We start from the raw sequence: 23,862 nt of genomic DNA, 5'->3' as shown, positions 1-23,862 counted from the left end.
AGCTATAGAGAGCATGAGGCCAAAAACTGAGAATGGGAGTCTCTTGCCCACCCAACAACTGAAACAAGCAACTCTTCCATTAACTGTAACAGCTGCTGTTACTCCAGCCGCCATTAAGATTTAAATAATGGGGATCACACCTTGACAAAACACATATTTGGAGCCTAAGTTGATAAGGTAGCAGAACTAGAGAGATAGTACATTCACTGGGGAAATACCTTTTTGCTATAGATACTTTCATAATTGCCTTTATGATATGAGTTGCAGGCGCAGTACTGCAAAATATGCCTATTCATTTTCTGAAGCCTGAGAGTTTCTTTTATACATAAGTAAGTGGTAATGGGCTTCTTTCTAGGCTTTGAAAAAGAGCATGTCTGCTTTAATGTGACTTAGCTTGAATGCCGTTATAAATTTTAATGAGGTAATGCATGAGAAGGGGTCAAGTAGAGCAAGGACTTTTTCTGTTCCCATCAACACTGACACTACATTGCTAACACAGAAGTAATTCTGTGGCCATAATTTGAATAAAATATGTAGTGTTAAGATGCTTTATTGAATATTACAAGTCAGGGGAGTCTGTTGAGCATCGTTGCCATGGGGACTGCGTGAAGGTTGGATTAATTAAGGCCTAAGCAGATGCTGTGGAGTATGTAGTATCATTTCTGCTTGTAATTAACGTGCATGTGTGGGCGGTGAGAAACAAGGAAAGAGAAAGATACCCCCGTTAATATGTGTGTGACAACTTTTCAGGTAAAATGAATTATTGGTATATGAAAAATGGTGCCTCTACACATACTAAAAATACAGATTCAAAAAGAAGGAAAAAAGGGACTATCAAAATCAACATCTGTCTGGGTTGTTATATTTCACATGAAAATACCAGAATGAAAGACACCATCTTCCCTCCGTGTTCCTACAAAATTCAGGAATTCAGAAGAGCCGGTTAATCTGTGAAATAGATTAAGACTAAAGAGTAACATTTAATGTTAGCCTAGAAAGCTCAAACATGTAATAACTTTTGGGGCCATTTATATGCATACATAAATTCATGCATGCAAAGAGCATGCAAAGGCTTATACACATGCACGTGTATGTAAAGTTTAGGCCTCCTTGCTGTTTTACTGAAGTCTGTTTGGTACTGCTGAGCTCAAAGGAAGCACTGAAATATCATTTCAAACCTCTTTCCTCTCCCTGTGCTCAATGAGCATTTCCCTTATTGCTATAGTAGGGCTTGAGATCTTTGAGACAGCATTAAATTCTTTCCTCTTTGCCTGATGGTGAGGGAGTAGCTTCAGCATGTGCCCTAAGCTTCACAGAGAAAGTTTTTTGGGCATAAGAGAGGAGCAGCACCCTCCAAAGAGGGAGGTGGATGTGGTGGTGGGCATCTGCTTTTCCACCACCACTCCTGTTTTCCCTCCACCCTTGCACGGGGAGGTGGACAGTCCCAAATTTTCAAAGCCTTATCCAAAAGCAAGAGGGAGGAAGAAAGTCATCAAGTATTCCATGGAAAAAACATTACCTGAACTTGGTTTTTTGAACCTTTAGGAGGTGGGAATACAGTACTCTGGAGCAGCCGTGGATGATTTGTGAGTAACTGGTTGTATGGGGAGTGCAGCTGCTTGAAAAAGAAATGCAAAAAGTATTCATAGTGTTTCCTAAGAATATTTCATTGTAAAGGAATCAGCTTCTCAGAACTGCACATGTTTTCTACAGTAGAGGAAAAGTCTTTGCAATGTGCCCAGGTGAAATTTTGCAAAAGCCCAACAGCTTTGTGTTTTAAGAGGACAAATGTCGAGCATTTCTTGATTAGAAAATGTGTTCTTAACACTCCTAGTAGTAAGATAAAACTAGGCACTTTCATTTAAAGAGGTAGAGGGCAAGAGCAAGAATATTAACTTGCTGAGAGCTGTTAAATAAAGTATTTCTATGGCACAATTCTCATCCTGGATCCTATTTTTAAAAATTATTTTCTAAGTACTTTTGGCAAAATTTCATACTCAAGTCTGCTGCTCATATGACAATAAGGTACTTGAAATAATTTTTTTTTAAATAGAATTATTTGTAGTGTAAAACTCTCTGAATCATCTGTGTGACTGAGGAATGAAAAGTGATGGATTTTTTTTCCAGATTGTGAGAAATAACAGCCAGTCTAATGAATGCTGAAGCATGTCTCTTTCCCAGGTGCTCAATCCTCTCCAATTTGCCTGCTAAGTCTGCTGCATTTTCCGCTCGTTTCTTAATATTCAAGGATTATCTCAGATGCTCTCTTGGGAAATGTGGCTTCCTTAGGGTTATGGAAATAATTAGAAAAGATTACAGTCTGCCTTTTGAATGGGTCTAGATTTATTTCTGTTTTTCTCATTGCTAACGAGAGGCTTGCTTGTTCTTACTTTGATTTAGAAAACTTTTTTACAGAAAGAAAAGTACAATCTAATCCACAATGTGAAAAAATAAATCTTTGAGAGAAAGTTGAAAAATCAACTCAAAATGGCTGAACGGTTTTGATCAAAGGAATATGCTTAGATTAAACATAGATAACGTTTTAAAGAGAAAGGACTGAAATAGACTGGAGGTATTGATTCAGCTACCATGTCACTAGAAAAATTCAGAAATTAAATGAACCATCTAGTAGGAGTGTCCCAGATTTGTGATGAAATTCAAGTGCATTTAGTTCAAGTAAATGTACTCTTGTCTCTGCCCCAATCCTGAACCTTTAAGCAAATGAAACCTGTACCATTTCTATAAGTACATGTAGACTTGTCTCTTTAGACACGTAGAACAGTTTCATCGAGAGCATACGTTCCTAATGTACTACTCCAGACTTTCCTTATATAAATAGTTTCTGAACACATGTATTTAGGTACCAGCTACTCAATTTCAGTGGCAATTTAGATGCTTTCTCAGTTTTAGGTAGATGCCCAAATACCATTTTGCCCCTGGTCCCTGCTCCTTGGCTGTGGGGTTTTGTATGTTGTTGGCTGATCTTACAGTTACTTGTCATCTTTTTCTGTCAAGAACTATTTTTCCCTTTTGTTAGTAAAACACAGTGAAATGTTGCTGTGATTTTATATTTACATGAAAGCCTTCCTACAATTCCTTATTAGATCACCTTCACAAACCATTCTCCCCTCCTGGCCTTCAAATTCATCTTTATTTTCCCTGAGGTCCTTAACTGTCTGTCTTCCTTAATGAAACTATAACTGAATGATAACTCTTAAAATGATCTTTTGTATCTGAAGATTCTTGGAATATGCCTACACAAACCAACACCATTAAGAGTCTTTAGCTAGATATAAATCAACTGTCTGGGACACTAGACAAAATATAGCTGTGACAACCTCAAGCCCCATATGTGCTAAACTCCTTGGCAGGGAGAATGAAATGCAGTGAGTGCCATACATGCATCTGAAGTGTTTGTGGTGAAATAGAGCTTGGACATCAGTAAGGTGGTTTTCATCTTTCATGTCAAAAAAAGCCCAGGGCTTTCTCAGGAGTTGTTTGGTGCTAAAACTATTGAACAGGGCAGAGATAGTCATTCATGTTCTGTATTTGTGCCTTAATTTCTTTCCCTATCACTACTGAATTTATGACTTCACTTCTTAGCAAGGTTTTTTGGTATGGCTTCTCCTATCACTCCTGAAACCAAATTGGACAGGGTAATTGTTAATAAAGATAAATTCAAAGTCTTTCATCTGTGCTGGAGTAATTCTAGACAGCAGTGAGGCTAGAATGTGGGGGATCCAGACCCAAGGGACCTGGAGACCCAGAAAAGGAGTGGTGGGCCCCAGTGGACCAGCCGAGCTGAGTAAGCAATGTACCCTTGCAGTGGGGAAGGCAGAACTGCAAATTCAGCAGTGTTAGCAAAGGCATAGCCAGCAGGTCAAGGGAAGCAATTATTTCATTCCACTGGGTACTTGTGAGGCTATTTCAAGGATACTGTGTCCAGCCTGGGGACCCAGTACAAGACAGTTATTGGAAACTGGCATTTGGGGGTCCAAAGCAGGATGGAGCAGATGCCATACAAGGAGAGGCTAAGGCAACCATGATGGCTTAGTCCATGGAAGAGAGACCTGAGCTGGGATCTTACTGCTGCGTTCACCTCCCTAATGGGAAATATAGAGAAGATGGAGCCAGACATCTCTCAGAGTTGCCCAGTGAAAGAACAGGAAGCAGCAGATAAGAATAGCAACAAGGAGAATTCCTACTGCATTGAAAGGAAGAACACCATGGTGGGATCACATGCTGCAACAGGTAGTGCAGAGAGACGGAGGCATCTCCATCCTTGGGTATTTTCAGAATGTTTACAAAAAAAAATTCAAAATCTAGCCAAGACCTGGCCAACCTGACAACCTGGAGTTAGCCCTGCTTTGAGAAGGTTGGACCAGACACTTCTAGAGATCTCCTTCAGCTTACTCTCTGAATTTTTGAGAATTACTATTAAATCTATCCTGTCTCATCCCATCTACCAGCATATAAGAGCTTTATTGTCTGCATTGCTCCACTAGAGTCTTAGCATTTCATTTGGGTTTTACCATGTCCGTTCTGATTCTGACTTAGAAGGCATACTTACTGCTGTGAAACAGACAAGTTTCTACTCTTTTTTAAAATTCCATACTCTGCAATTACACAGAATTATTTTCTACCAATACAATTCCAGTGGTCACTGTTCTTTACCCTGGATTTTATTACACATTCACTGCTCTCTGTAGGGGACAATATGTAACTGTGTCACCTTAAGTGTAACACGGAAAAGGAGTTTTGCTTCTCTGGATTATTTGTTTTGTTTCACCTTCAATTTAGCTGATCTTCTGCAGGTGGTAGGTTCAGGAGATAGGCTGGAATATTTTTTTCTTAAAATATTCTTCTTGGACTGAAGAACACAAGCCTTGGCTTCACATACTGTCTAGAAATAATACCTAAGGCAACCAAGGATCTGAAACATAATAAACATCAGTCCACATATTTTCAGTTGTTTATCAAAGCTACAGAATAAAATCTTAGCTACCATAGAATTTGCTACTGAGAGCTTATGATCTTAATAGGTATTTCTGCACACAAGTTATAATACATACTCAAATAAATTTGTGTCTCTTTTTTAATCATTTAAATCCTATAATTTTTTTTAAAACACAGAGGATTGAATTTCAAGTTCTTTCCCTTGCATTGATATGCAGTTTGAGGTTACATGGGGTTTTCTTTAAACCCACTGAAGTGAAGGGAAAGACTCACATTGGGTTTAATGGGCCCAGAACAAATGCCCTTGTGAGCATTTGGGAAAAGTGCCAGCCAGACACACAGGTGTCTATATTTACCAGGGACAGAAGTGCTAGTGGTGTGAAAGCCATTACCAGACCACACGGTGTGTCACCATGGGGGTGACAAAGAGGGTGGGGGTGTCTGGTCCTTCTTCCACTGACCTCAGTGGGGCTGCCTGGCACTTCTGCCTGCAGCCATGGCTTGAAGAGAGGTGAACATCTACCTCCCAGCAGCAGCATAAAGATCCCCAGCTCTCATCCAGAGCTGGCAGAAGGAGGTGGAATCGTATTATTTAATGACCAGCCGGGCAGCATGCAAGGCATTTCTTTCTCAGGGATGTTAAAGCATTTGGCCACCACTCCTGGGGCCAGTTCAGAAAGGCAGAGGCTGAGCTGCATCTAGCACCATGCAGCAAAAGGAATGCCAGATCCTGCATGCTGAGTGTTAAGACAGCTTGTGGGGAGATATTTTTCAGACTCCTCCTGCCACAGTGTGCACCTTCTACACTGAGAGTTATCACATGGGCATTGGGAGATGCTGCTAACAGTCAGGTCATGCCAGCAAAGACTCCAGCATCTGGGTACTGCACTGTTCTTAGCTGATGGTTTAAGGATAGGCTGTAGGAATGGATGCAGCTGATCAGTAAATAATAGCAGGAAGGAGATAATGAGCTTTCTGACAGACTGAGAGCAATTAGTAAAATTTCTTGGAAAATGAAATAACTTCTGATATTCCTGGATATGAAGAGCAGGAGGTCAGGGATGTGGTGAGCTGAGATGATGTATTATTTGATATTTTCAATATGTTTTTTTCTCATTAATCATGAAAGTTGGGGTTTTTTTCAGCCTTGCTAAAGGAAAGAACAAAGGCTACGGATGGCATGTCTGGCATCTGTCACATCTGAGGATGATATACCCATTTGTTCAGTTTCTTAAATGTCACTGCTTATTTTGATTTTCTAGTATTGGGATCTGAGTGACTTTCCTTGTTGACAGCCAAGAAAAATTATTTGGAGAGCAAAAGCAAATGAGAAACTTTAAAGGTTCATGGGAGTCTGGTCAACATAGCTGCATCTCTCTCCCCTCCAAGCCCGAGTGAACTAAAGATGTGAGGAAGGAAGAAAGATGGGAAACTGGTTTCATGATACAGGTGTCATCGTTCATGTGCTAGAAGGAAAAGGGACCTCATGGTTTCAGTGTTTCTGTTGCTTTAAAAAGGCAGGAAGGGAGGCATCTGCCTCATTCCTGACTCATCCTGTCTTTTCATCCTGTAACCCTTGTGCCACCACCAGTGCTTGCTGCCTGAAGGCAATAAGGGGGTTACCTGGTTGTCGCTGAAGAGCTGCAGAAACCGGGTGCAGCTGTAGGAGCAAGGGAAGCTCATTCCCATTTTGTGACTGGGAGCTGAGGAAGCACTGATTTACTAAACCAAGGAGTGCCAAAGTTTTCAGCAGCACCTGTGACTGATCTCAGAGGACTGGTCATATTCATCATATGGCCATGCAGCCAATCCTTCTCAAGCACAGAGCCATTAAGAGGCCATGAATGATACTGTATGCTAGAAAAGCAAGGGCCCAGGAAAGTTGTAATGGAGTTGCTGAGGCCACCAAAGGGTTAAGAGCCAGGAATTTTCTATATGGATTTCCTAAGACTCTCCTATCTGCCTGATCACAGCCTAGCTCTTTGGCATGCTAGACTGCAGCAATTTTTCAGGAAGCGCAAAGATAAGGTACACTCTGGGAAACAATGAATTCAAAATCCAGACTGAGGAAGTGCAGCTGTGTCCTTTCACAAAAACAGGTGCATTTTACTTATCTAGGGGGAATGCATATAAACAAACAAAAAAATCAGAAAAAAAGCAGGCTGGCAGCCAACATCAAGCCTCCTGTACCTTCACCAGCTACAAGGGTTTTAACCTGCTATTTGCAGATGAGAGCTGGTGTTTCTGACTCTATATGTGTTCATTACTCTACTAATTCAGATTGGCATTTCACTGAGTCAGCTGGACCTGCTGGCAGAGAGGGGGCATGAAAATTCAGATGCATTGCTCTCTCTCTCTCTCTCTCTCTCTCTCTAAACATATCTGTATTTGCTTGTCTGACTATATTTCACTTGAGCAGCTATGGAAACCAGAGTCTTGATTATGCTGGTGTAAACCTGTAACTGTGTCTTTGACCTCAATGAGTTCATACCCATCTACACCTCTAGTTGAGAGTGAGATTTTTGTCCCACTAATTTGCCACTTCTCAAGCTACCTCCTGTCACCCCATGTGGTAGACATGAAATAGAGACTAGTATCTCTGCAATGCTGCTCTCCCTCAATAGGCTATCTCCTGGGAAATTTATCTCAGGTTGTTGAAAAAAAATGATAATTGTTTCTGTTTCAGCAGTTCTGGTAATTGTTTCTGTTTCAGCAGTTCTTAGTTTTGTTGCCTTTGAACTGTGTCTGGAAACAAATACCTTTCTTCTTTATTTTCCTCTTGGGACTGTTAGTACATCTGCTTTCAGGTGGTTTAATGAGAAACAAGCCTCTGTCGACAATGTTTAAGGAACATGATTAATTGCTTGAGTCAAGGGCTGGAGCATGCCTCCATCTAATACTTAGAAAAGCACGAGTCAGGCAGGACTATGCCCTTTCAGCAGTGGGGCTGTTCCTGGTGGCAAAAAAAAGCCCAAACATCCCTCCTTTACACTGCCCCTAGCTCTAAGCTGTGACACTGCAAACACGCAACTACTGCCCTTTTCGAGTCCCATTCCCACAATCTTGTTTTGCAGATTTGCCTCCTGGACGTTTCTTTGCTTGCAGACTTGGAGCTGTGGCTGTATACTGAATGTCCAGGGAAGGCTGCACTGGGCGCTTTGCAGCAGCCTAACCACAAGGAAGTGAAAAGCAGCTTAAAAATCCTGTCTGCACAGAGAGGAGAGAGGGTTCCTGGCTATTCCAGCTCAGCTGAAACACAGGAGGGGAGACTCTGATCAAGGACTGTAAGTCTACGTGTGTTCAGGGATGAGCTGAGTAAGCTCACAGTCCTTGATCGCCAGGACTGTGTTTCTGCTCAGGCTGGGACCCCCTGGCTGTAGGATCATTTCTGTTTGCTAAAGCCAGGGCTTGGCACAGTCCTACAAACAAGTACCATGGCAGCAATGAAGCCTAGCAGCGGTTTGCCCTCCTCACCAGGGTAATTTAAGTAACTAAAATATCTTGGGAAATACTAACTGTAATTTGATGATCGTAGAGCCTTCGGGGCATCTCTTCTGTTACTCTTGCTTTGCTGATGCATGATTTTCTTGATATTCCTCAGGTGGAGAAGATCCTGTGAGAGCCTTAGGAAGGGTCTTTGATGATTCAGAGGCCTCTTTCGTCCAGGAATCAACTCCGCTCAATCCATAACAAAGATTTTCCACGTACCAGGAGCCAAGTCAAAAGTGCTTGGATGTATTGTCAGGGCTTGAACAGTTTCTGACCTGTTTCCTCTCAGTGTGCATGCCTGCCCTGCACCTTGGTGTTTTCTTTCCATATGGGTGAGTGCTCTTTAAATCCATTTATTTAGTTTTCCCCCTTTCATGACAACATGGCAAAATGGCTTAGTGTTTGTATTTGACTGCTGGCCTAGAAAATGAATGGCCAGTTATGATGCTGCTAGGTTAAAACTGTGGCCTCAGATTGTCAGCAGAACCATTGCTGCTCATTTCCATGGGGACCAAGTCTTTGCCATTGCCTGGAAGAGAGTGATAAAGCTTTGAGCTGGGTCCAGCTGGCTGCTGGTTTTGCAAACCAGCTTCCAGGCCCTCAAGCCAGGCCAGGTTTGTTCCAGCTCAAGGAAGTAAGTGTCTTTCTCTCTACTACTTTGGGAGCTGGGACTGAATCAGAGCAGTGCTTTCCAAGCAAGAGTAACTCCCAAATGAGGTGGATAGATTGAGAAAATGGTAAACCCCCCTGGAAAAATGGGAGAGAGGTTTAGGGCAAAAATCTCTGTTTAGTGTTCAGCACATAGTTAAATCATTGTAAGGGACCAGGACATGAGTCTTTACTTTTACCATAACTCTGTTTAGTTTTCTTAGGACCAGTCTGAAGTAATTTAATTATTGTCACCACACATCTTCTGCTTCAGGAAAAAAAAGAAAGCAGTAAGCCTGCAAATATTCGCTTTATTCACATTCAGTTACTGGATGGACAGCATAATATGGTGCTTAAAATGAATCGTCTTGGCCAGTTTGAATTGGGGAAATGTGCTGAAAAAAGAGCTACTGAAAGGGCAAAATTTTCTCTCTTGCCAGTACTGGCATTTACTGCTGTGAAAAAGCAGGGACTGTTATGAGGGAAATACAAAGGCTGAGAGCTTTCATGAAGTAAGGAGGGGAAAAAACCCCAAGCATTGGGTCTGAAGGAGGCATGCGGCCAACACACTGCATGTCTCAGTTGTGCTGGATTAATTTACCCTACTGTCTTATTGCATGGTATTTTAAAATTCGAAATGATATTGCAAATGTTACTGAAGCAGGCAGTAAGTTGTTTGGAGCCAGCTGTAGAGTTTTCTTCATTCATGGGGCATTCATTAAGACTTAGGCCTGCAGTAGTGATTTTTAGGTATTTATATCTGATTCATTCACCTGGTTGTATCATACAGAGTTATTTACACTTTTGGAAAGAGTAAGATCTGTCTGTAAAACATGTCACGTCAGATTGGTGAGATTTTACATTAATTCTTTTCTTTCATGGCATATGGACTGCAGAAAGCTCAGAAATCAAATCCACAAATATATATATTATTTCTGTATGAATTATATCCCCTGTAAATGCTATGGCATGCTTACAAAGCTTTGATTACTCATCCCACCCCGAGCTGAGAAACTGCTGATCCCCACAGAATAAAGGGAAGACTTTGAAGTCTACCAACATTGGCATGTCATAGAGTGAATGAACCTGAAAGAGAAGTGCAAGCCCTTCTGATATGGTAAAAAGCTGGCAAGTTCCTACCGATTTGTACTCCTAGATGACATCAGTTTCTCTCTGGCAGCTTGCAGCTTGTTTAACACTGCAAGGTAAATATAGCCATGCCATACAGTGCTAGGACTGCACCCATCACCTCTGAGAGCGTCTGTCTTCCTGTCTTCCTGTTCTTAATCCAGGAAATCAGCAAACTGCAGAGCAGATGATGTATGAACCTGCAAGGGTAGATCTGCAACCAGTGTGCACTGGCGTATCTCCCATATAGTGGAGACAGAAGTTGTGCTGATTTACACCCTTTGAGACTCTAGCCCAAGGTAATGACATGCTCCCTTCTGACTTCAAGAGGAGCAGGCGCTGGTGTCTGGAGCGAGGCTTCCTTCCAGTAGACAAAAAAACACAGCTGGAACATGAAGTCCAAGGGAGAGAAGCATCAAAAGCTGCCTCAACAGCAGTGGTTAGATTTAAACACTGTGCACACCTTTAATGTTCCTAAGAGCCAGGTTTCAGATGTGTAAGTGCATTTTTTGGCTGATGCCAAGAAAACAGATGTGAGAGTTATTTCCTAATAGCCACAGGCAACATCACATGACTAATTCAGCATCTCCTAAAACTGGGTGCCTGCCTAGGCGTGTGATGGAAAGGTGGGAGGAAATCATCTGGGTATGTACATTCCTTGCGGTAAGGCAAATTTAGCTCGGCAAAGACCATGACTAACAAATAGCAAGCACTCAAGATCTCAAATTATAAAATCGCAACACCTTGAAACCTGTTGATAAGCTTTTACAAAGCTTGTAAAGTTTGGATGAAAAGGGAGCATTACAGGGCTCAGAAAGAAAATTTCATGGTGGCCAATAAGTGTGTACTTTAGATGTTCTGTTTTGGGATTAAGCCATAGCAAAATCCTACTTAGAAAGTATGTTCTGCTATTCTAACTGGTCTAAGTGGTAATGCTAAAATAAGTAACCAGCCTCTCTCTGCAGGTTATTCTCTGTTTTGCAATTGCCCTGAAACTGATGTGAGAGTATTGGATGGTACTGCCTGCTGGTATGGAGCTGTGAGAGAAGCTCAGAACAAATTACCTCATAGGCCATTAAATTAGCATTTTTTCATTTCAATAAAAAGTCTTAACACTAATGATGGAACTAGAACATCTTCCTCTGATTCCCCTGTAATTTGTCATTCCCTAATTACCCAGAGAGGTACATTGTTCAGGGGATGCTCCTGCTGCCTTGTCAACTTTCTGCAGTACCCTGTACAGCTCTGCTGTTGGCTGCCTTGTTGTTTCTCCATACCTCTTATGTCTGAGTAGTCCTAGCCCAGAACATAAACTTAACTCTGTCAGCTCTACAATATTTCCTGAGCTATGTCTGTGCTGCAGAACCACATCCTTCAGTCCAAGCTAAAATTTTGGCTAGACCTATTTAAAACTCCTTTTTTCCATGGTGTCCTGCGAAGACATGACAGTTGCTAGGTTGCCATGAGCCACAAACAGTGTATGTGATGTTGACCAACACTGTCTTGTTTCTCTGTACCCAGCAGTTATTTCAATGTTTCTTGTCTCTTGTTTTTATATTTGGCTTGCTGGGTCTTTGGGGTAAGGCTTTTCTATGCTAGCTGTGCCCACTGAATGGCTCATGTTTCAGGATTGCAGCTTACAAGTGCTACAAGAGAATAAATAGCACATAACCATAGAGTAATATTAACAATGCAGTTGAAGTGTGTGTATCTAATTTGTATGTCAAACTCACACTGAGAAAGTTTGTTGGTCGATATTTGTGTAAAAGACAAGGTACTTTTCACTGAAAGTCATTCCTGAAAAACCTAGTCTGTACAAAGTGTTATATTATGTTCACAGGCATGGGCAAAAATACCTCACCTTAATACAAGAGTAAATTTAAATGCTTTCTTTTCATCTTTTTTCATTGTGCAATAAAAATAAGATATATAGTCACAAATCAAAATATCAAAATTATATGATCCAGCAGGTCATGCTTTATAAATGTTTTTGGTCTCATAAAAAAAATCCCAATAGCTGATAAAAACATTGCTGTGGCTTCAGTATTTTTCACAGATAATAGACTACAAATTTAGGTTCCTGTAATAGCATCTTTTGGTCACCTAGCTGTTGAATTGCCTGTGGTGTAGACCTGTGCTCTTTTTTTTAAAATTTATTTACCTTTTAGTTATATCAGTTAAACTATATCAGTCCCACTCTAGAGGTAAATGAAAAAGACAGGCTAAGAAATACCACCCATGTCTGGAGTCTATGGCCTTTTAGGTAAAGATGCAGTTAACATGCCAGGACTGCTGTGGCAATTTGGGGAGCCCCTTTGTACAGCTGGTGGATCCTGACAGGTACAATGAGATTTTTGCCCCAGGAATTGCTGTACTTGTTGCTGCCTAAGTAACCTGCACAGACAGGCAGACTGGGCCAGGTCTGCACCAAGCCAGAGGTGATGGCATGAACTCTGTCATCACCTACAGATGATGAAGGGCTTGGGGATGGTGCTTTTGCCAAAGCTGGGGGGAGGTGGTCCTTCCTGTTGTCTGAAGGACTGGAGAAAATTAAAAATTACCAACTTCAAGACAAAGAAAGGCAAGCTGAAAATTAGCACTGGGACGGACACAGGGGAAGCTAACAACATAGGCAGGTGTGGACTTGGTGATCATGCAAACTTGGCTTAGGTATCATTCTAAGCTGGAGAGGTCGGGCTCTGGTAGAGTCGCAGGGATATCTGAGGAGAGGGTGTCAATTGGAGGATTTTACACTTAATGTCTAATGACATCCAATCTCTTGTGTTTTATTTTGTAAGGAAACATGACAGTGTCTTTACATGGTCTCTGCAAAGGCTATTTATATCCACACGTCTGCTTGCTCCTCTCTTTCCAAGGCTTCACAAAGATATTTTGTAGGACAGAAAATTCAGCCTTTTGGGACAGGATGTGTTTACATTCAAGAGCCAGGACTGCACCTGAGGAACAGAGAATAGAAAAGGAGTGCTGGGTGAATGTTGCACTGTGATCATATGCCAGAGGCATCAGGGTTAAAAGGCAGATGCCTAGACATGGGCTAGGTCTCAGACGCCTGGAGACGACCTGGGAAACAGGAGTTGGATCTCCTAGTAGCTAGGTGATGAGCATTAAGGACATTTGGACAGGTGCCATGACAGCTGCATCATTGCTTGCAAAGTTGAGTCATTACCACTCTCATTTATAAAAACGGCTACTTCAGGAGCATGCACAGCTTTAACCCATTTAAATAAGCAAACTGGCATGTGAAAGCAATTGTAGCTGCTTGTGTTCTTGCCTTGCCACACCATTGTGTACCCAGCGGTAGATTAATGTGCACAACTCAAGTGGTCACTTGTGAAGAAACAGACTGCTGCTGTTCAGTAGCTGTCATCATTTAGTGGTATCTTGCAAGAGGGGGAACACAAAAAAGCAAAGCTTGTCACAGGAGAGAGGTTGCGACGTTAACATCCTCCATGAGTCCCTTTCCTGGCTTTCTTCCTGGGGCTATCTCCTCAGAGCTGCCATGTCAGTGTGGGTGCTCTGCAAAGGACTGTAAGTTAGTCTTCTGCATCCTTCCCAGCTCATAGTCCTCCATACTTTTCTTGGAGCCCTGATAATGGATGCAGCTCTTCTGCATAATAGCCAAACAAGTTGGTTAGTTTACCTCCTTCTCTCTTAAGTCTCTTTTATAATAAGTTCATGGGTGATAGAACAGTAACTCACACATGTTCTAACCTTGATGGTCTAAAGGCATAAGCAGGGCTTAGGAGTGATAATACAGTGAGGTTGCCTTGTAGGAGACTTTCAAGTGAATAATAATTTTGATAAAACACAGAGGCCACATCCCACTGGGTTTTACCAGCGAGTCTGTTTTAATCCTGAAAAACAATAAATCCATAGAGAAACCTGTAAGTGTAGCTAGTGCCATTTGTTGTATCTTGGTCCAGAAGCACATCATTCTTTTTAAAGGAGATGCCTTTATTTTGGATCAAAACTTAGAGGTTTCTTTTAAAAGTACTGCAGTGCCCTTGTTTAGGTAGCAGGTTTTTTTCATGCAGTGTGTTTCATCATTTCTGCTCTCACACATCATTTTTCAAATCTTCCCTCATCAAATTACTACAGCTCTAGGGGTCCTGAAGAAATGAGAGTAATCACTCACTGTAATTAAATGTTTCATATTTTATTAGACACTGCATGCAGTATGCAGCATGGACATCTCATACAAAGCCTGCCATATCTTTATATACCTCTCTCATACACTTCATTGAATCAGTTGGGACAAAGATTTATTTCCCTCACAACTTTTGTGTTGCAGAGTTGATGTATTATATTGTGTCAGGGAGGCTTTGTCATCTGAATCGGCAGCTGCCAAGAATGGCCTCACCTGCATCTGCGAATGAGGAAAAGGGAGACAACACAAAGTCATGTTGTATTGGCAATGGCCAGCTCTTCTTAGCAAGATGAAGGTAATAAAAAAGGACTGAAGAGAGGCCTGCAATAATGCATACCTTCGCAGTGCATCCTGGTACAGCTGGCAGTCCTCAGTCAAAGCTCTGAACACCTCTAAAAGTGAGCTTTGTTTCCTCATTCAGGGCTCAGTCAACAAGGTTAAACAATTAAAATTGTCCATATAAGTCTCAGAAAGCTGTCAAGAAGTTAGGACTTTGGCATTGAATTATATCACTAGGAGGATTTTGTGATCTCAGCTTTCAAAAGCTGAGGTGTTATTAGTGAATTTATGGGAGTATTTGAGATGACAGTTTTCACTGTTGAAACATAAATTGTTGAGAAGCCTGAAATAACTAGCTCAGAAATAAACAGAATAAGTGCCCACAACCAGCAACTCTTAAAGAAAAGAGAGAGAGTGATGCTAGCTATAAATGCCTCAACTCCTGCATTGGTCCTGAAGGACCTGCTCAGGAGCTGCTGGGAGGTGATGCTGTTGCTCCAGAGGGAATGAGGCTCTTACATTTACTTATCTCTTCACATGTGTTCTTTGATTTCCAGATCTTTATCTCTTGGGTAGGAAATAAAAAAGGAGAAACAATGCAAGAACCTTGTGAAATGCATTTATTGAAACTCTGATCTCCAGAGAGAGATAGAGGAAATGATGCAAGCTGCTCTGTAAAAAAAAAAAAAAAAAAATTGTAACAGAGCAGGAAGTTCAACGACAACAACAAAAAAAAAGGGAGCCACAACTATAAAATTCCGAGTGAAAACAAAGAAACCACATGAAATACCTATTCCAGTGCAGAAGAAGAAATAAAAAGGGAAAGAACAACCATAAAGGAGATATATTAAAAATGACCTTAAACATAATGTTAAATCTATACCACCCCACTAGGTTGCTTGGGACCTGTATTTTGAGACATCGACACATTAAGCTCTGGATATTGCCTTGGAAACCTGAGCTAGCGTTGTGTACGTGGACAATCGTGCCCACATCATTGCTCCTGAGGTCCAGTGTGTGCTAGTGAGAGGGTGAGCATTTTCCTTTTTGTGTGCTGCCAAAGTTCTCAGTCCTTCTTTGCAGCAGAGGAGACACTCATCATTTAATTACAGTGGGCTGCTTGAGTTCCAGGTTGCCAGTACCACTAACAAGCTGGTTTCCCATGATACTAAACAGCATAGGCCAGAGGACAGGGTTGAACTGGGAAGCAGGGAACATGACTGCTCTACCCAGGCATGCCCTTGTCCTATTGTGTGACTATGGGTACATTGTGCCACCTCCTTAACAGGATACATGCTATTATGAACCATACAGAAACATATATAAATATGTTTGTGTGTATATGTCTATATATATGTACATATGAATGCATAAAGTGTTATATTTTTGGCCTACTTGATGCTTAATGCATCAAGTTTGTTGTATTCATGGAAAACCAAATTGCATAGTCCATTTTAATTTTTATTTTAAACTTAGTAGCTCTCTTGAGATGAGCAATACCCAGGAGATACCACACCGCTACAGGACATCCCCTACATATTGCAGATCTCAGCAGCCATCAGATCATGCCCTGCTGCAGCTCTGATCCACAGTCCTGCCTATTCTAGTGCTGGCTAGAGGGGATGCCACACTCCAGCAAGTTGGCACTGGGGCCCATCTATGCCATCACGCCTGCGCGCAGCAGGGAACAGAGCTCAGTTACCTCCAATTCAGTCCTTCGTAGGTTTTTCACCCAGAGTGAGCAGTTCAAAAGGTCTTTCCCAGGTAAGAAGTCCATTTCCAATGTCAGTTCCATAATCAGATGGGAAAATATAGTTATTTCACAGCCAAGGTGCATACATGCTATTGTCACTGCCAGCAAATGCACCGTGGGCAGAAACGGGGGCTGGTGTTGGGAAAGTTGCTGGCTCAGTGGGTAGTGACAAAATGCTAATTTTAACCGTTCATCCTTTTTGGAAGGATTTGAGAAATACACTGTAGGCAGATGTCTCATTTGTGTGAGCGGGTTTTAATAAAGTCTACAGCTTTTCAGCTCTCCCTCTCTGCTTTGCTGAGCAGGCTGAGACCCAGTCTGGCACATGTTTCTTTCTGTGGGACAAGCACCTAAATCCAGGGTATTGTACTGGAAACTTGAGCTGCCTTATACATCAACCCTGTATAATACTTTCCAGAAGAATAAAAAGGCAGCAATGATGAGGCTGTACAAATAATATGATAAATGCATGGGTATTTTTTTTCCTCTATGTTTTTATCACAACAAACATACAGACAAGTAACTGTGCTAAAGCACATTATTAAGGTTGCTATATCAATTAATTAAAATTTAGGAAATGCCAGAATGAAGATTGCCTATACACTCTTACCTCTGTTGCTCTCACACCTTATGCAGAATGCATAGTTTTAAGACAATCACATATTAATTTTCCCTTATACCTATGCCTCATTAAGTGCACCGGGCAGATAAGTCCCCTTAGTGAGCAATTATTCAGTGTTTTTTTCCATCCTTGCTATTTGAGTTTTTATACCTTATTTATTACTCATCGCTATAAATCCTGCTGTGAGGATGAAGTTATTAACTGCTTTGTAGGCTTTTCTGTGGTACTTATCATTATGAAACCTGAATGTTTCACAAACAATAATGAATATATCCTCCCACTAGCTCTGTAGGATGATGGTGAGAGTTATCTACATTTTAGAGCTGGCAAGTTGAAGCATAGAGTGATTAGGATCAGAAAGTATTCCCTAACTTTAGACACTTCTTTTTGAGTGTATGGAATAGTAGACTATTTATAGACAGACTTTTTGTGTTATTGAAAGTCCATTTGTTTCGCCCTTGAGGTTGGTCTATCTTGCACACTGGAAGCTGTTGAAAAAAGCAGATTGTGACTGTGTACCTGAAGTTTGTACTACACTGTAGTTGCTGCCCAGAGGACAACAGGGTGTTCCTTACAGCACACTGCTTTTTGTCCCTTTAGGTGAAAGATTTTTTTTTTTTTGTAGCAAGTAGAGGACAAACAGTGAATACTTTCAGCTTAGGGCCTGAACCCTGAGCCACTCATTCCATCTCCACTTTGGAGTGAGAGCTTTTTTCCCATACCAAAAACTCCAGTCTCTCCCTTTGAGCTCCTCATGTCTGCTCTGTCTTTGCTCAGTCCACCAATATTGCTGCAGCCTACAAATGTAGCCAAGAAAAAATGCCTAAGCAAGAAAACTGCTATTAAAAGGCAGAACTGGCACGAGAACAAATAGTTACAAACTTCCCACAAAGACATTTAGGCTGTAATTTAAAGGAAGATGCTTAAACATCAGAGAAATATGCAGTGGCTTTCTACTCAGAGAATGGGAAAAGAAAGGTACTTTTAAAATGCAGGTGAGTGAGATCCCAGATGAGCAAGCATATATGTGGTGCCTCCAAGAACAGGGGTCCCTTTCACTCCTGTGGACACTCATTCCTTGCTCCTGCCTCAGAGGAAGCAGGTTCCTTGGTCTCAGCAAGTCCCTTCCATCCCAAGCAGCATGAGGGGAGGCACTGGGGTGTATGTAGCACAGTTGGTTAGAGATCGGCCTTTTGGGCTCGTATCTAGCATTCAGGGCTCTGGTCATGGCAGGCAGAAGGGAGAGCTTTGTTCCGCTGCTGGAGTTGGTCACTCAGCCACTGAAGGTGGATGGACAGAGGACCCAAGAGCTCTGCAGGTGTGAACACACCATGATGTGTGCAGGGCAGGTATTGTTTAAATAGTCTTCAGGATTTCAGTTGATAAAAATCAAGGTCTTCACTCAGTAGAGGTGATTTTTTTAAACTTAAAAACTAGACAAATTTGGGAATGATTTCACAGCATGGCAGAAGGCAGATGCATAGGGTGAAAGCAGTCTTATGCAGCTTGTCAAATCTTTCCCAAAGGTCACAGGACACCTTGAGATGCTCAAAGGCCTCAAGACTATTTTTTAAACAAAGGCAAAGAAACATATCTTTCCTCGCTCTGTAATTTTAAGTGCCTGAACTACAACTTTCTACAATATCTACAACAGAAACCAGTACTGGAGAAACCTGATGCAAGCATCTGGGACACATAAATATCAGTCCAGGCAGTCAACATTTGGTGTATAAGGAACTGAAAACAGGGTCTTACAATGGGAAGTGTCTCGTAACCTTAAGAATGGGTGGAGGTGCCAGCCCTACCTGTAGTATTTAATTTCACTGCTCCAAAGCATGTTGCAAGTGCTCTGTGCCTTTGCTGCATGTTCTGTCATGTTGTTACACACCAGGAACCTCCTTCATTCTCTGTGTGATCAAGACACTGAAATAAGGATATACACCTGTATTTCATTTTTGGGGTGTACTCTGGGTACTGGGATTCACCAGCTGTGCACTGGGTTGTACCTGTATGTGTACAGAAGGAAATGTGTGTGTGTGTGCATGTGCATGAACGCACACACATGTGCAAGGATACTGGAGATCCTTACCACATGACTGATTTCACTTCAGATCTGTGACTGTGTCCTGGCATTTGACAACTAGTTTCAAAGCAGAGGATTTTGCCCCACTGCCCCACTCCCCAATGAGGATGTGCCCCTTGCTGCTCAGGGCAGCTAGTCAGCAGTGCCCCCCGCACCAAAGGTGGGGGCATGGCCTTGGGGTCCAGATATTTCCCCAAGCAAGGAGGCATGGCATGGCTACAACAGCAGTGCACTGCATGTGGCAGAGCCCATTTCTACAGTGTGGAGAGGATTGCCAAGGGAGAGGGGCAGCTGGACTACATTCTGGTATCACAACCCCTGCATCAAGAGATGCAGAGCTGTGGAAATCCCTCCTATGGGCTGCAGCAAAGAAAGGCAGAACAGCAGTGTCATTCAAAGTGGTGCAGGATCACTGCCAAGTTGAGGACATGGGCTATGTACATCAGCGGGTGCTTGTTTTTCTTGTCACTGGGTGAAGGAGGAGTCCCAGTGTCTGCCTGTTCGGGTCTGGGGGAAGAAGCAGCTGCTCTGCAGAGGTCTGGGGCAGGAGCTGTGGGGTCCAACAGCCACAGCCTGGGGTGGGGGCTGAGGAGTGGCTGGGCAGGCAGAGCATCATCATGTGAGTGAGTCCTTGAAAGGCAGCAGTGCCCCAGACTTTCAGGTACATTGTAGAAGCCATCTGAAAGCGTGATCCCACCTTGCTGAGAACCAAGTGGCAAGGACATTCACACAGGAAGGGAGATTTTTAATACTTTCTTCACAGAGGTATGAACCCCTATTTCCCACATCTCAGGAGACTGTCCCAGCTGATGTCCCCACACTAGGCCATAGGAGTGCTGTCAGGAAAACTGGTGGCAGTCTTCTCTTTCCTGGGGTTGGTGCTGCTGCAAGGCAAAGAAACCAAGCTTCACCTGGTGAGCAAAAGAAGGGCCATGTGGCAAGGACTTAAGGAAGGGAAAATCCCAGCTTCTGTTGTCAGCACTGTTTCTATGTTTCATCAATGACTGTTCAATGTAAAATGCAGGAATAATGCAAATTTTGCTTAATTTGTACTTAATTAAACTGCATCCTTAAATGCTGTTACTGGATCTGGCTCTGAGTCATATTGCAGATTCTGACCAGGTAGTGACTGGGAGAGGAGTTTTTGACAATATCCTCTAAATGTCTTTTTAAGATAAAAATCAATTTTTTTCTACAAGCAGAGTAAATTACTAGGCTTTGTTTCTGGCATGGTGAATATAAAAATAGCCTGGCCGTAGTCTCAATCTATAAACCTATAGCAAATGAGAAAAACAATTGCTTTAAAGTAGATTTTTTTATAAAGCATCTACTTGGGATGGCCTGAAATGAAAAGAAATTGCTTTATCTAATCTTGCCAGGAAAAGCCATTCAGCACAGAGGAGTATGAAAGTGAATACTTGACCCTCCTTGGAGGCCAGTTTCCATATGGGGTCAGGCAGAAAGACAGCACCTGATGATGACTGAAGATAAATTCAGGATAAAACATGGACGCTGACTGAGAGTTCAGGCTTTGTGGTTTATACTTGAGCCTTATCACTGCTGAAAGAAAATTGAAGTGATTATATAGTACTTTGAACTTAATGGAAAGAAGAAAGATAGTGAATGGTTGATTACATCTCTTCTTGAAGTCATTCAAGTACAGGCCATTGCCTATTAAACTGTTGCCAAGGCAGCATTAGCTGGCAGCTAGATAGCTCAGGATCCTCTCTCTAGACTTCCCTGGAAAAGATTAACCATATCATGTCACTTGCCTTCGTCTTCAGAGCAGGCCAGAACAAAAAGTGCTGTGGGAGGTTTCAGAGCTTCACCGTTGCCTTCAGCCTGGGTCCAGGCAGGCAGCAATGAAAACAGTGGGAATCTTGAGCTCCCATGGGAGTGGGGCAACCTGATTCACAGGAACATAGGAACAACCCTCCTACTTTTCTGTAAAACAAGTTGCAAGCTGTAATTCCCCAGAAGTTCCTTAAGAGTAAAATTATGAAGAATTACTGTTTTTTTAAGGAGAATCCCACACAGCACTGAGACCTGACTCATGATTGTGAATGCTCCTGCTTGGCAGGATGCAGCACGTAAGGGAACAACCAGAGACATGTGTGTGCTATGTGCCCTGAGGTGCTGCACAAGGTGTTTGCCTGGGACTTGATGTAAGGACATGGCTAGGAACAAAGTTGGTGAATTTTAGCCACTACTAAGAGTAAAATAAGTTGTCATACAAGTTACATAGCCGTCACTAATTCAGACCAAACAGGCTACAAACTGGCCTATGGCAGAACTTTAAAAGTCATAAAGAAACTGTAGGAGAGCAGAGAGACAGCACAAGGAGGACTGTGATTATAGTGACGTGACTGTGATCAAATCACTGCATCTTCCTTCTGCAGATTTACCCTGTAGGGTCAGCTCAATACCTAGTAATGGCACCTATCACCAGCATTAATTACATCATTACAGAAAATGCTGCAGCTGGTCATGAGGTGTCCTCCATGGCTCTGCAGAAGGATTGGATGTGTCCATAGACACATGTTGGGAGAAAACAAAATTGAAGCTTTTGCTAGACTCCACATCACTAAGAGCAGAAGTGCTCAGGGTCCAAATGATGGGGAATAGAATAACTTTGTTCTGAAGCATGCAGACTAGTGCTAAAATTGATGCCTAGACATCTATCAGAGCTTATCATGAGCAACAACAGCCAAAGTTTGAGCCTATCAATCAGAAAGAGTTCACACAAGGAACTAAAAAGTAGTTTAGAGCTTGCTAACATTGAGTTATACTGTTTGTGAAAGACTTGACCTGGAGCTGGTCTACCAGTCAGCAATGTCCTCTTGTGCCCTGTTTCAAAAGAAGGGCACAAAAGACACCTGCACTACATTTCATTCTAAAAATAGCTAAAATCGGGAAACTAGTGAGAACTTTATTATTATTCCACTGCAGAAATATATCAAAAAGAGAGAAATTGCTGGCCCGCATATAGGTTAATTCCAAGTTTAGCCACAGGAATCAGGCACCTTTATGTGAATCCAACCAACCAGGAAGGCACAGAAGAGACAAAATTCCTTTTCATTCAGAAATAGAAAAAACACTTCCAAGTGCTACATTCTTGGTCTGCTCCCACTAATACTGAGATAAATGTGAGTTTGTTTGGCAGAATAGAGTGTCTGGGAACTGTTTAGGTACACTAACACTCTCTCTGAAGGGAGCGCAATACCATTTTCTTCGCACATGGATAATGTGGCAAAGTTGTTGCATGTTTCTTACCGAATTCAATGAGTGGCGTATGCAAAAACAGTTTCAGCATATGAGAACAGCCTACCCTTACCTCAGAGCAACAACACCAGTGCCGCATGGTCATGGTTCCCAGAAAAGCTACAGCTCCTTCCTCTGCCCTCCACATCCCGCCCCCGCCCCCCCCCCCAGTCCACTCTTCTCAACTCCTTGCTGTGCCCCACCAGCAGATAGCTGGGGGCTTGGCATTCATGTGAGATGTGCTGGTGGAGGAATTGGTGCCCTGAAAACTTGCCTCCATTGAAGAAGTTAATCTTCTCCTCTAAGTAGTTACCAGTTTTAACAAAACTAGGAATTAAGACTTTCTGTCCATCTGTCAAATGTGATTGCAACTGACAGTGAGCTCAAAAGCTCAGAGGAAAGATAGTCCAAGAGAAAGGTAGTCAAATCTTGCTTTCTGAGGAGATTGGTGAAATACGGATAAAAATAGCCAGTTTGCCTGGTCTTCAGTTGCAAGCTATGAAATGCAGGCATACATCCTGATTTTTAGTTATGAAAAGATGGCAGTTCTTTTAAAAAGGTGGAAAAGAAATTTATATGTGCATGTGCATAAGCACACAGGAAAAAATGGTGGAATAACTTAAAAACTGATTCTAGATAGTGAAGACAAAGAACAAGCTTTCTGGAGGCAAGCTCAAACCAAAGTCCTAGTTAGAATCTTTTCTGGATTTTATGGAAAAGAAGATGCAGATCTAGATCCACATTAAATGCCCTAATTCAGTAATGAACTCAATGTGGCTCACAGAGCCTGACATCCCTGATGTGTAGAAAACCTCACATTTCACCCCAGAGAGAAGCCAGAAGTCACAGCACTGACTGTGGCTCCTTTCTCATAATGACCTTTCTTGATCTTACAGTCACACTTGCACTTCCAGAAAACATTCATAGATCTTGACTCCTAGAAACCAATACTTACTACCCCTTCTGAAAAAAATTAAGTGTCTGTGAAACTGCCGTGGCCCTGGGCCCCATTCAGTTAAACAATATGTCATAAATACCAGAGGTGATTCAGGGTGTTGTTCATGTAGCAAGAGCTTTACTTTAATGTAAGAGTCAGAGGAGGCACGAGAGCTTCTCTGATGGCACCTTTGCAATGCCAGGTACATCTGTGCTCACACAGAAGGGCTGGTCTTCACATCCTGGACATTGCGTTGGATTGCCCACAGTGTGAAACCTCTGAAGCTCTTACCAGAATTTCCACCTTAAACACTGATGAGCCTTTGCTATTGCTTTTCCTTGTGAAGTGTTTTGAGGTGAGCCTTTTTCAAACTGTGTACTCAAAAGCTCTCTACTGCCTTGGAAAATGCTCCCCAGAGCAGCCATGCTTCCCACCCTATGCCATCCCACCCAACCTCAGTGACAGCCTGCAGAGACTGCCTGTGGGTAGCTTGTACCAAAAGTGTGCATAGGCAGTGCCAGGGATGTTTGAGTGCAGG

Source organism: Strix uralensis, chromosome Z (assembly GCF_047716275.1).
Source record: "Strix uralensis isolate ZFMK-TIS-50842 chromosome Z, bStrUra1, whole genome shotgun sequence".
NCBI lineage: Eukaryota > Metazoa > Chordata > Aves > Strigiformes > Strigidae > Strix > Strix uralensis.
The sequence above is the reverse complement of the archived record's forward strand: the minus strand, read 5'-3'. Positions refer to the sequence as shown.